Source organism: Lissotriton vulgaris, chromosome 10 (assembly GCF_964263255.1).
Source record: "Lissotriton vulgaris chromosome 10, aLisVul1.2, whole genome shotgun sequence".
Classification (NCBI taxonomy): Eukaryota; Metazoa; Chordata; class Amphibia; order Caudata; family Salamandridae; genus Lissotriton; species Lissotriton vulgaris.
The window spans coordinates 510555723-510568034 of record NC_141698.1 but is presented as its reverse complement, the minus strand read 5'-3'; the positions used below and the strand labels follow the sequence as shown (position 1 = coordinate 510568034).

Sequence of the window (12312 nt, the reverse complement as noted above, 5' to 3'; positions counted from 1 at the left end):
TACTATAAAGTACATTTATTTCAGTAGGCTTAATGACACATCCTGTCACATCCACCCAAAGCGATACAGACCAGATTAATTATTTGAAGGTATTTTTTATTTTCCAGTGAATGATACTTCCCCTTTGGTTTTGCTTTGTTCGCCCTAAGTTGGCAGGGTATACCCAGACATGGGTCCCTTGCTCACTTTGCCACTGGATTCAAGCTAGCCTGACTGATGACGGCTGATTAGAGGAAACCAGTCCCAGGAAGCTTGTTTTTGGTCCAGGGAAGACATGCCTTGGCAGTTCGGGCTGGACTATTTCCATGAGGCACAGGGTCAGACTAATTTGCATGTGGCCTTGCTGATCTGGGTTGGCGGAGTGAGCTAAAGAATGATGATGGATTAAACCCAGATCAGTTGACTGGGGGTGAGTGCTTGCAATGTTCAACACTTCATCCATCATCCCCTTTGGTTTAGCTTTGTTCGTCCTAAGTTGGCAGGGTATGCCCAGACGTGGGTCCCTTGCTCACTTTGCCACTGGATTCAAGCTAGCTGGCTTATGACGGTTGATTAGCCAGAAACTGGTCCCAGGATGCTTGTTTCCGGTCCAGGGAAGACATGGCTTGGCAGTTCGGGCTGTACTGTTCCCATGAGGCACAGAGTCAGACTGATTTGCATTTGGCCATGTCTGAACTGGGGTGGCGGAGTGAGCTAACGAATAATAATGGATTAAACCCAGATCAGTTGACTAGGGGTGAGTGCTTGTAATGTTCAACACTCTGTCCATCATCCCCTTTGATTTTTCTTCCTACACATAGTCGGGTGTCATCAAGTACTTTGATGGAAATCAAGACAATTATTGAAATCTGCAATTTTTACTAATTATGAGAAAACTACCTTTGTCAAATGTATTTATCCTGTATAAAAGAAGGACAAATCAATAAAAATGCAAAAGTGTGTCTACAAACTTGTATGTTAAAGCCACAACACCTCACCTTGCTGAAGGTCTTTTGAAGCACTTGCATCTGACTTGAGAAGGACCTCTAGTAACAAATTGCAGAACTGCAGCTCCATTAAGGAATGTCATTGCTTTTGAATGTGACTCTTGAATGCTAATTCCTAACTATACATTTTCTGAACCCTATGGTTTTTTTCAGTGAATTTCAAAGGTTTTTTAAATGCTAATTCCTAACTATAACATGTCTGAAACCTATGGTTTTTTCAGTGAATTTCAAAGGTTTTTTAAAGGCTAATTCCTAACTATAACATGTCTGAAACCTATGGTTTTTTCAGTGAATTTCAAAGATTTTTTAAAAGCTAATTTGTAAATATTTTTATTTTATTTTTTATATTTTCTAACTACATTTTTTAAATCTTTTTATTTTCCTCTGTTAATTTTTAAATTACATTACACATTTTTTTAATTACTTTTTTACATAAAAATATATTTTTTTCATTATTATATATTGTTCATAATGTCCTTAAATCATTTTTATTTCTTTTTTTCTTTTTTTATGGAGTTGCGCGCTGTTATCCTATGGGTAGAAATTCACTTAGCAGGTAAACAGTGTTATTGTTACATTTTCTTTCTCAGTGGTGAATCCTGGATACAGCACTGCTGCATCTCCTCTAAACAATTGAAAGAATGCAAATTACCAAAGACGCGCGGAAGCCCGCGTCTTTTTTTAAAAAAATGTCGCTAGAATGCGCGGATCATACACGCACCCCGCCATTTTTCCTAAAAAAAGAAAAAAATATTAGGGGCCCTGGGAGACCTTGTGGGACCCCTGAGGAGACCTAGAGGATCAGGGTGTGTCTACCCTCCCCCTTTTCAGGTTTTAAACACACATTTCACACGCTTCTTCAGCCTCCCTTGTACTGAGACATAAAATGGCTGCCAACAGTTTCTAGTTTCGAATGTTGACAACCACTTGACAGCCAATTAGCCTTCAGCACATGATAGGAAGTGTGCGCTTATGGTACGATGGCAATAAGCGGAGTATACGTATTCAATTTTTTTAAGGGAAGTGGGCCACGTGGCCCCCCTCTCATGCCCAATTCCGGGGCATAGCTAATTATATATTATTATTTTATGGAGGAGGTCTGCAAAGCCCCCCTCCTGAAGCCAATTCAAGACCACGGGGACATCTGAACTCCATCTATGTATGTACCCCTAGGAGTTGCCTTGACTTTGCGCATGCATGTTTGTGGTAGCGCATGCGTGTTAATGTTACGCATGTGCAAAATACGTCCCACCGTCTGGCTATGTACCCCTAACGTATTTAATTTTATTTGCGCATGCTCAATTACAACAGGCCCAATCACAGCTCTCTCACACCCAGTGACATCATGCTCAACCAATCATCCTTCTGCAGAGCATTTATGAGCTGCCAACCTTCTTGAACTTTTCCTATTCCGCAGTCATAGAGAGAGTGTTCGCATCCACTTCTTCGTAGGTGAGCACTTTTTTAAGAGTAATTAAATTAATTAATCTTAACAATCTTTAAATACCGCGTAAATTCAAAGTCATGTTCGATTTGGCAATGCTGTTTTTAATCATGCTTTCCTGCTTTTTTATATCGTTAAAGTTGACTTCGTAACTTGTGTGTCTGTGCAAATCACTTAATCCTGGTGCGTTTGTTTAATTTGCCAAGCGCCATGTGGCCGCTCCTACAGCAGTGTGCTACGTGCTGTTCAAATGAATGCAATGTAGTTTTTCTCGTGTAAGTAGTGCGTCACGTGCCCCATGCATTGCAAAAGTAATGTTTTTGGCAAAAGTGTATTTTAGCACTGTTTCCTGCTCTTATAACTTAAATATTTTCCCTTGGTAGGCGATGTTTCTGGGCAAATCACTTAATCCTGCTGCATATAATTTTTTAAGTAGTGCGTCATGTGCTCCTTCCTCCCTTGAACTGCACATGTAATTGATTGGTCAATGTTGTATTTTAGCATGCTCTCCATGTTTTTTAATAACCTTAAAATTAATTTGCCTCCTGTTCTATCTCATTATACAGATGTCTCAACCATGAGACGTACAGGTCGCCACAAGCTGTCCTGCCCATACACTATACCACGTGGTGGTGAACAACTCGACACACCAGATCCACTGACTGCTCTCCATATGTTATCAGCCAAAAATTGCAATGTAAATAAAGTGAGGGACCAATCTTGGCCTAACATTTGTATAATGCAATGCTATTGTAATGTAATGTAATGTAATGTAAAAAGGATTTGTAGAGCGCTGCGTTCACCGGACGGTTTCTTGGCGCTGATCACTAACCCAGGAGGAGGCAGAGAGGGGAGAAAGAGGAACCTTATGTATAGGCACCGCGGAAAAGGTGAGTTTTTAGGAGAGACCTAAAGTGAGGGTGGGAAGAGGAGAGTCTGAGGTCCAAAGGTAAAGAGTTCCAGAGTTAGGGGGCCAGAGAGGAGAATCTAAGGCCTCCGTGCTTTTTACGCCTAAATCTAGGTGTCTGGAGGAGGGCGTGATGGGAGGAACGGAGGTGTCTGGGGGGGGCGTACGGGTGGAGAAGAGAGGAGATGAAAGAGGGGCCGATGCCGGCCAGGGATTTATGGGTTAGGCAGCCAAGTTTAAACTTGCAGCGTTCCAACACAGGGAGCCAATGAAGGGCTTTGAGGAGGGGACGGACGTGGTGATGGTTTGGTTGACGATAGATTAGGCGGGCGGCCTGATTCTGAATTAACTGAAGTCTCTTTATTTGGTATTGCGGAATGCCTGCGTATAAGGTGTTGGCGTAGTCGATCCGGGAGATGACTAGCGCCAAAAACGCCAGGGTGAAAGCTTCAGTGGTCAGGAAGTGAGCTATTATTCGGATTTTTCTGAGCTGATTGAAGCAGGAGGATAGTGTGGCGCTAACCTGATGATTCATGGAAAGATCCTGTGAGATGTAGACCCCCAGGCTTTTTACTTTATCAGCGGGGCTAGGGGGGGGGCCAAGGGAAAGGGGCCAGAAGGTGGAGTTCCAGGGATTGGCAGGGCCACCGACAAGAACGAGCTCCGTCTTGTCGGGGTCAAGCTTGAGATGGTGAGCGCCCATCCAGTCGCTGATATGGCAAAGGGTGGACTGGAAGTCCTGGGCCGCTTCCTGCGAGTCAAGGTTGAAGATAAGCTGAATGTCATCTGCATAGTTAAATGCAGTGAAATTCCTTCCCTGGAGGGAGCGGATCAGGGGGGTAAGGTATAAATTAAAAAGGAGCGGAGACAAAGACGAGCCCTGCGGGACTCCGCAGGTGAGTTTCATCCTATCCGCAGAGAATTGGGAGATTCGAACAGATTGGTGGCGGTTCATCAGGAAGGAACGAACCTAGTCAAGGGCCGTCCCTCCAATACCAGCCTCCTTGACACGGTCGACCAAGATGGAGTGGTCGACCATGTCAAAGGCTGCCGACAAGTCCAAGAGGATTAAGGCTTGGCTGGTGATAGAGTCAGCGCCTCTGCGGAGTTCCTCCATTACAGAGAGAATGACCGCCTCGGTTGAGTGGGCTGGTCTAAACCCAGCCTGTTGAGGGTCCAGGAAGTTGGAGTCCTCAATAAAGGAACTAAGGATGCTGGTGACATATGACTCAAGTACTTTGCTAAGGTAGGGAAGGAGGGAAATGGGACGGAAATATAACCAAATATAACCTCTGATAATTGCTTTTCATCCCCAATCCTATTGAGATGTACATTTAAAGTAATCTTGGACATATGTACAACATATACATTTTTAACTCTTTTTTCAGTTTGCAGAATGTTTGTTGCTGAGGTTGAAAAAAACGATATCCTCCTGTTCCAGCTGATTACACCGATGTCTCAAATATGGCATGTACTAGTTGTCCAAAGCCATCCACATTCACAAATTTTTAACGGGCAACGTTAAGGTAAATACTCACAATACGACTACTTGACGAAGTTAAAAAGTAACGGATATAAGTACTTGAGGGGTTTTCAGTGGCAGATAATCTCAAATTCACACTTCTACGAATGAGTCTGATACAGGGTGGATCTCTGTATAACTAATGGATGATTAGGGTTTAGGATTGAACACAGAGCTCCCAACCCTCTTACTTTTTTTCTTAAAGGGTTCCAAATTGGGGACGAATATTAGGTTGTGCAGTAGAGGTTGACGGTGTTGCTCCACTGGTACTTGGGCCTCCTTATGAAGCAGGAGAAACCTCTCTCAATCTCCTTAACTCTTCCCTTGCAAAGTTGACCGGATTCTTAGTCTGCAAGTGCTTCCGCATACTTAAACTTCCACACCAGTCCTCTTTATTGGGGTCTCCTCTTGAAAGCAGTCTTGCATATGCGGCAAGTAACTTTTCTTGCATCCACCTTTTTTAAGACTTGTGAAAATGTATTTCAAAGCTTTCAATAAATACGGTGTCACTATGCATTGTGTCAAATGCTTTATTAAAAATATGCAGAAAATTTCCCTTTAATTGTTGTCAACGTCTTTACAAAATAATTTGAAAGGAGAAAGTTGGAGATGAATAACAGAGGAAGGACGTTATATCTCAAACTGCAAAAATTGATAAAAAGGATGGACCAAAGTCTGCATGTACAATGCCAGTGGAAGCGTTTCAGGCACACTGGAATTTTTTTTAAAAATATATATATCGTCAAGTGTTACTTTGACTTGTAATGTTTGACCTCATTTAGTCACATCAATCTAATTTTAAACACTAATTTTCATTTTTTTTTGCAAATTAACTACAATACTTCTTTTGGACTCCTTATTATATGTTGTTTAATATATTGTTTTGTTTGATATAGTTATAGTTATTTATTGTATTGTTATCTTTTAGTTATAGTTCCAGTTATTGTTTTGATACAAGTTAATAAAAAAAGTACATACGTCTTTTTTTTGTGGGGGTAGCAGTCATCAAAAGGAATTATATTTATAATTTGAAGTATAATTCTGAGGCTAACTCATCAGCAACATAGTGTGGCAAACTTTTAACCTCTATGATCACGTAAGTGTTCCATGAACTGTTACTATGGTAAGAGGCAGAAAGCCGTTTGGGGGTAGGGTTAAATGTTACTGGCTGTACAAAAACCGTTATATTTACCTAGGATCTTCTACATCACAGACAGGAAAGCAAAGTAAAACAAAACATTGTGTACCAGATTTACAACCCCCTTGCACCACTTTCGGTTCCAAAACCCCCTACAAAATTACAAGTATGTGGGCTTCAACGACCCCCCTCAAGCCCCGAGAACCACCACCCCCTGAAATTTGTATATTATGGGGCGCAAACTGCGTGGCCTATGTTTATATTTATTCACATGCCACCTTGCGTGATGCACCACTAGGATACAGGAGGCCTTCAGCCCCAGGAGCTGCAGCGTCAACCTGCCCGAGACCCAGGAAAAAAGCTGAAAGATCAGAATCAGCCTAAATATCCCAAACCCACTGTTCGGAGTGAAAAATCCGAAACTGCGCCGAGTCCAGAACCGCTCCGATGAAGAGGAGCTTCTGAGAGGGGCACAGGTGCAACTTCGGCACGTTGATGGACAACCCCAGCAGGTGCAAGAGGACGACTGTAGCCTGGATGTGGGAGACGACTGTCTGACGCCACATTGAGGAACCTCAGCTGAAAGTTACTGCATTTATTGTGGGAAAGGATCAGCACAGCAATCACCACAATGTCTCTTTTAAAATAAACATCCCAACGCGTTCCAAAAAGCAAAGTGTTCTTGCTCAAGGGTCTCTGGAAGCTGGGAATGGCAGTCTTTGAACGAGAAACACCTTGATAAGTAAACAGAGCTCCGCCTCCGCATGTGAGTGCCCCTGGGCATGCTGGAGCCTGTGGTTCTCATTGTTGATCGCTTGTGGGTGCCACCATAACCAGTCAAATAATCCACTTTCAATCCCCATTGGGTAAAGATAACATCCAAGTGATCGCCCTACTGCATATTCAACGTCTCCCGCATTCCCTTTCGGCACCTTTTGGTGCTCAAGAAATCCCAAGCGCTGGATCCGCCTGACACCGGCGGTGGGCTTCCTCGCGACCCGACGCGGACGCTGTATATCCATCAATAAAAATGCCACATTGAGGAGCCTCAACTGAAAGTTACTGCATTTATTGCGGGAAAGGAGCAGCACGGCAATCACCACAATGTCTCTTTTAAAATAAACATCCCAACGCGTTTTGATCAGCGAAGTGTTCTTGCTCATGGGTCTCTGGAAGCTGGGAATGGCAGTCTTTGAATGAGAAACACCTTGATAAGTAAACAGAGCTCCGCCTCCGTATGTGAGTGCCCCTGTGCATGCTGGGGCCTGTAGTTCTCATTGGTGATACCTTGTGGGTGCCACCATAACCAGTCAAATAATCCACTTTTAATCCTAGTACTCACACTTTTTACTAATAACGTACATTGCTCTTCACTTATTCAGTCCTTAGAAGCCGCACCTAACTTGCGTCGCCACATTCAATATCTGTATACAGGGCATCTATATTGTACCTTTTACACACTGCAGCTACAATGACAACTGCACTTTGTTTCTCTGCTCTTGCACTTTACGGGCACATAGACCACAACAACTGACAATTAATGTAAGTCTGCAGGTATGCTTGAAAATCGGCCTTTTTTATGCATATATTATTTACACTTTCCTACTGCCACTTCATTTGGCATTTAATCCTTGGGGCCAATTTTATTTTATTTTATTTTACTTCAGGCTAGGGTGGAAAGTAAGCCTCCTTATCTCCTCTAAAAACATTGGGGTACCAAAATACCAAGGCCAAATAATTGAAGACCTATACATTGAGAAGTTAAATGCATGTAGGTATGTATAGATTTGCTATTCTCAACTCCACTTCCGCTTACCTTGAAAATACATGTATTGTGAAGGTAGATATATATAAAGTTAAGTTAAGTAAAGTGGACACTCAGACCTGTCATCCTTAAGGTGGTCTTTTCCCAGAACTTTTGCCTTTTACCTCCTGTTTTTGCAGATTCTTTTTGTTTGCCTTAGGACTCTGAGCACTTTAACACTACTAGCCAATGCTAAAGTGCATGAGCTTCTCCCCTAAAGATGGTGACATTAGGGTATACCTGATTGGCATATTTAATTTACTAGTAGGTTCCTTGTAAAGTGGCATAACGCATACACAGGGACTGTAAGTCAAAGGCTACTAGTGGGCCTGCAGCACTGATTGAGCCACCAACATAAGTAACCTTTCAAGTCTGCCGCTTGCCTGCCATTGTAGGGCTTGTGTGTGCAGTTTACTATGACTTCGACTTGGCATTTAAAAGAACTTGCCAAGCTTTCAATTCCCCTTTTAATGTATAAAAGTCACCCTTAAGGTAAGCCCTAAGTAACCCTAAGGGCAGGGTGCCATGTAAGTAAAAATTAGGATATGTGTGTTTAATCTTTGCTTTTTTCAGTGGTGACAAACACCCAAATTCATTTTTCACTACTGTGAGACCTGCCCTTCTCATAGGCTACCATTGGGAATAATTCAATACACTTTTAAGCTGTAATTTCTGAACAGAGAGGATTAGCGTTTTCATGTTTCATATCTTTGGAATGGTAATGATAAACATTCCTTCCTTGTGAAGTTGGATTTAAGTTCACTCTTTTAGAAATGCCACTTTTAGAAAGTGGACATTTCTTTCCACTTTCTTCTTTGTGTGCCTGACAGCCTGTCTCCAGTACACTTCTCTATCTGTAGACAGACACAATACAGGAAGGATAGGTGCGCCTGAGTACCCATCTATATACATCTGCATTCTAATTGCCTTGTCTGGGCAGGAAGGAAGGGAGGGGCTAACACCTCGCTTAAATAATCAATATCCCGTCTCCATACAAAGGATTGATTACCCCCTACAGATATCTTGACTGACAGGACTGGTTTGCAAGTGATACTTGTGCACTTCAGAGAGCTGCTTTGAAGTCACCCCACATCAAATGCACTTTTGGGTATAAATACTGAGTCTCTGCCCCCCCTAAAATCAGACTCTACTGGACTTGTACTTGAAGCTCTGCAAGATGAACTTCTGTGCTGTCTAAAGGACTCAACTGGATAGCTGATCTAGGAAGCCTGCGTTTATGTTTATTGCCCTGCTGCCTGCTGCTCTCTGACTCTGCTCTAGGGAAGCTGGACTTGTCTTGCCTCATGTTGCTTTAGACTCAGGTCCTAGGATGCTTTATTCCGGTCCAGGAAAGACATGGCTTGGCAGTTCGGGCTGGACTGTTCCCATGAGGCACAGGGTCAAGGCTGATTTGCATATGGCCATGTCTGAACTGGGATGGTGTGGAGTGCAAAAAAAACGATGGATTTAGGCCCAGATCTCTGTACTGGGGTGAATGTATGATATTGTTCTGCATTCTGTCCATCAACTGTTGTTTTTGCATATGCCTCCAGAGATTGGCACATCAGACAGCATATCGCTGCAGATTGGTTAGATCAGCGCATCCCCTCATCAGCATGGGAGAATGTGGTGCATCGCTCAATGCCACTTGACTCCGTCACCCATCTTTGGAACTGGTAATTCGCCTTCACTGTGTGGTCAAGATCTAAGCATCCGGCCCCTTCAGGCCTAGATATCAACACCTTCATCTGTTTGTAACCAGGAGAGGTAGTTTGTTTACCGAGGTCTGCGTGAGTGTTGTAGCCCGCCGGCGCTCCATCGTGGTCGGCCGAAACATTGACTTTGTCCCAGTCCAGCATGACCTAAAGTAACCTTTTTTAGCAACACTTGTGTCTAAGCACTTTACTGCATTTATCCCTTTTAAATTCAATATCTCAACTTCTACATAATGAATTTTTGTCATATTGATCTTGTTTTGTTCAGAAAATAATGATTTCCTTTCCTAAACTTGTGTGAAGTCTTTTTGTGGTGTGTTCATTGGTTTACTGTGTAGGTGTTTTGAACAAATACATAGATCTTCTAGATAATCCTACCTGCTCTGTGTCAAGCTACAAGAGGGTGAGCACAGGTTATCATTAAGTGGGTATGTAGCTTACCCTGACTAGAGTGGTGGTGCTTGCTTAGCCTGGGTGCATTCCTCAGCCAACCAAGAATCCTATTTCTAGCATAGACCTATACTTACCTATACATACTTACTTTGTCTGTATTTTGGTCAGTGATAATTCATCCTCGATAATCTGGTAGCATAATATTCTGAAGTCAGTATGAAGGTGGAATACCCCTTAACATTCTACTGCTAAATATATATTTTTATATAAGGGACAAAGTACCCCTGCCATACATTATGAGGATATTGCAAGTCACAGAGAAGTTCCATAACGATATAGAGGAAGGAGGCAAAAGGCCGAAATCCTTAATAAGTTTATGGAACTCCAAGGTGAATTGCAATGTCCTTATCATGTACGCCAGGGGGTACTTTATCCCATATAATATACTTTCACACCATTACCTTTCTCACAAATCACTTAAAACCTTGGTGTGGATCTCTTTCACATGAAAGAGGTTCATGGTTTTTATCAGAGATTTATATCTTACAATGAGATACAATATATAAAATAAATCAATTAATACAGCTTTAAAAAAGAGCTAAAATGTAAAAATATGATAACTCATGAATTTATTGACAGGAAAATGTATCATCTCCATAGCAGCTTTAGCTGTTGTAATTCCATGTTTTTTAAAAATCTCTGTTGGGAGACCCTTAAAATGGGACAGTAAATATACCATGTTTGATAGTCTGTACACGGTCATGACATGAAGTGCAAATTCTTTCCTACAAAACTACATTTTGCCATGTATCGTCGCAGTTTTTAATGGTAAACATTTCAACCTACAAAGCATTATACAACTTTGCATGCTGCGTTCCAGTTTTCAATTCAAATACGCTTGGGGCATTGCTGCCCGACATGATTGAGTGATGACACACTGGAAGTGAGGCTTCGCTTTACAAATAACCATATCATTCTCCATTGATGAATTTGCCAAAGAAGCTTTCAAAATGTTTTAAGGTGGACATAGCTCATATTCTGAATATCTGATCTAGTCAGGGAAAAGTGCTCAAGTATGTCTAAAAGTTTCGGTAAAAACATACTGGATTTTTTGGTGGTAAGGAGACCTTCCATGGCCATGAGACTCCTTAACCCCTTCGCTGCGGCGGCTATTCCGCCGCAGCGCTAAAGGGGCGGGGCGGCCGCGCGGCCGCCGCATGCTGGTGACAGAACCGCTCCGTCACCAGCTACAGTTGAGCTGTGCTGGTGACGGAGCGGTTCCGTCATGACCCGCCCCGCTCTTTAGAACGCCCGCGCAGGCGCGAAATCAGCGCCGCGCAGGCGCGGCGGCCGGGCCATGACGGAACCGCTCCGTCATCAGCACAGCTCAACTGTAGCTGATGACGGAGCGATTCCGTCATCAGCATGGAAGGGGTTAAAGCCTTTTCCTTGGCATGTAGAATACAATACGATTGTACAATGGGCCTAGTCCTCGTATGTACATGCTCACTTATCCTAATTCTAGCCTTTGCGCTTCTATTGAGACCATGGAATTTAAAGTGAACATAGTGCATAGGATCTTTCCCTCCACCTTATGCCATTACTCAAAATGTATTCTCTCTTTAGCAAATAAAGGGGTTGCTGGAATCTTCATTTTGTAAACTGTAAGGAGCTGAATAAAGTGCATGTGACCTGTTGCTCCATAAAGTGACTCTAGAGTATTTCCATGAGAATATCCCTAATTTGATATGTGTGCCATATGTTCAGTATAGGTCCAATTTGAGTACATAATTCTTACAAGGTAAGGGTAAGACTTTACTACTTCTATGGTGAATTATTATAGCACCAGGGACATATTATAGAACCTCTTGTACTTTGCATTGGTCCAACACCCTTTTGGACAAAACCTTATCATTTTGGTTTTGTTTATATTAACCTTCAGGAACTGAGCATCTGAGTGAGTAAAATGACAAGATATCAAGATGTTTCTGTAGCTCTTTGGGCAGCAGGTTTAGCAGATGGATATCGTCCACATAAAGGATTGCCTCTAAAGGATTAGAGCCTAGTTTTGGGCAACGCCAGCTGCCTTGCTCAGCACATCGGGAAGGTCCACGATATAAAGAGAAAAAAGTAGGAGCACCAACAGGCATCCATACCTCAAACCATTACTTGTTGGGATTTTTGACATCATATCCCACCTTAAATAATATGACACCAGGTAGCTGTGTGAAGAACAATAATAAGTTTTAGAAGACCCCCTGGTATTCCCAAAGCACTCCATTGTTTCCAGAGGGTCGTCCTGTCCACGCGGGTAAAAGCAGTTGAAAAATGTATGAAGGCTGCATAGACAGGCGTCCCTCTTTATTTCACATATTTTTCCACTATGAGACGGATTACTGTTGT

At 42.5% G+C, this 12312-nt stretch overlaps 1 protein-coding gene across 1 annotated transcript in view; it reads right to left on the bottom strand.

Annotated features, from left to right (window-relative positions):
• Window positions 1-12312, bottom strand: part of GRIN2A (glutamate ionotropic receptor NMDA type subunit 2A) — a 1504071-nt gene that overhangs the window by 37011 nt on the left and 1454748 nt on the right. The gene's annotated exons all lie outside the window — the stretch shown is intronic.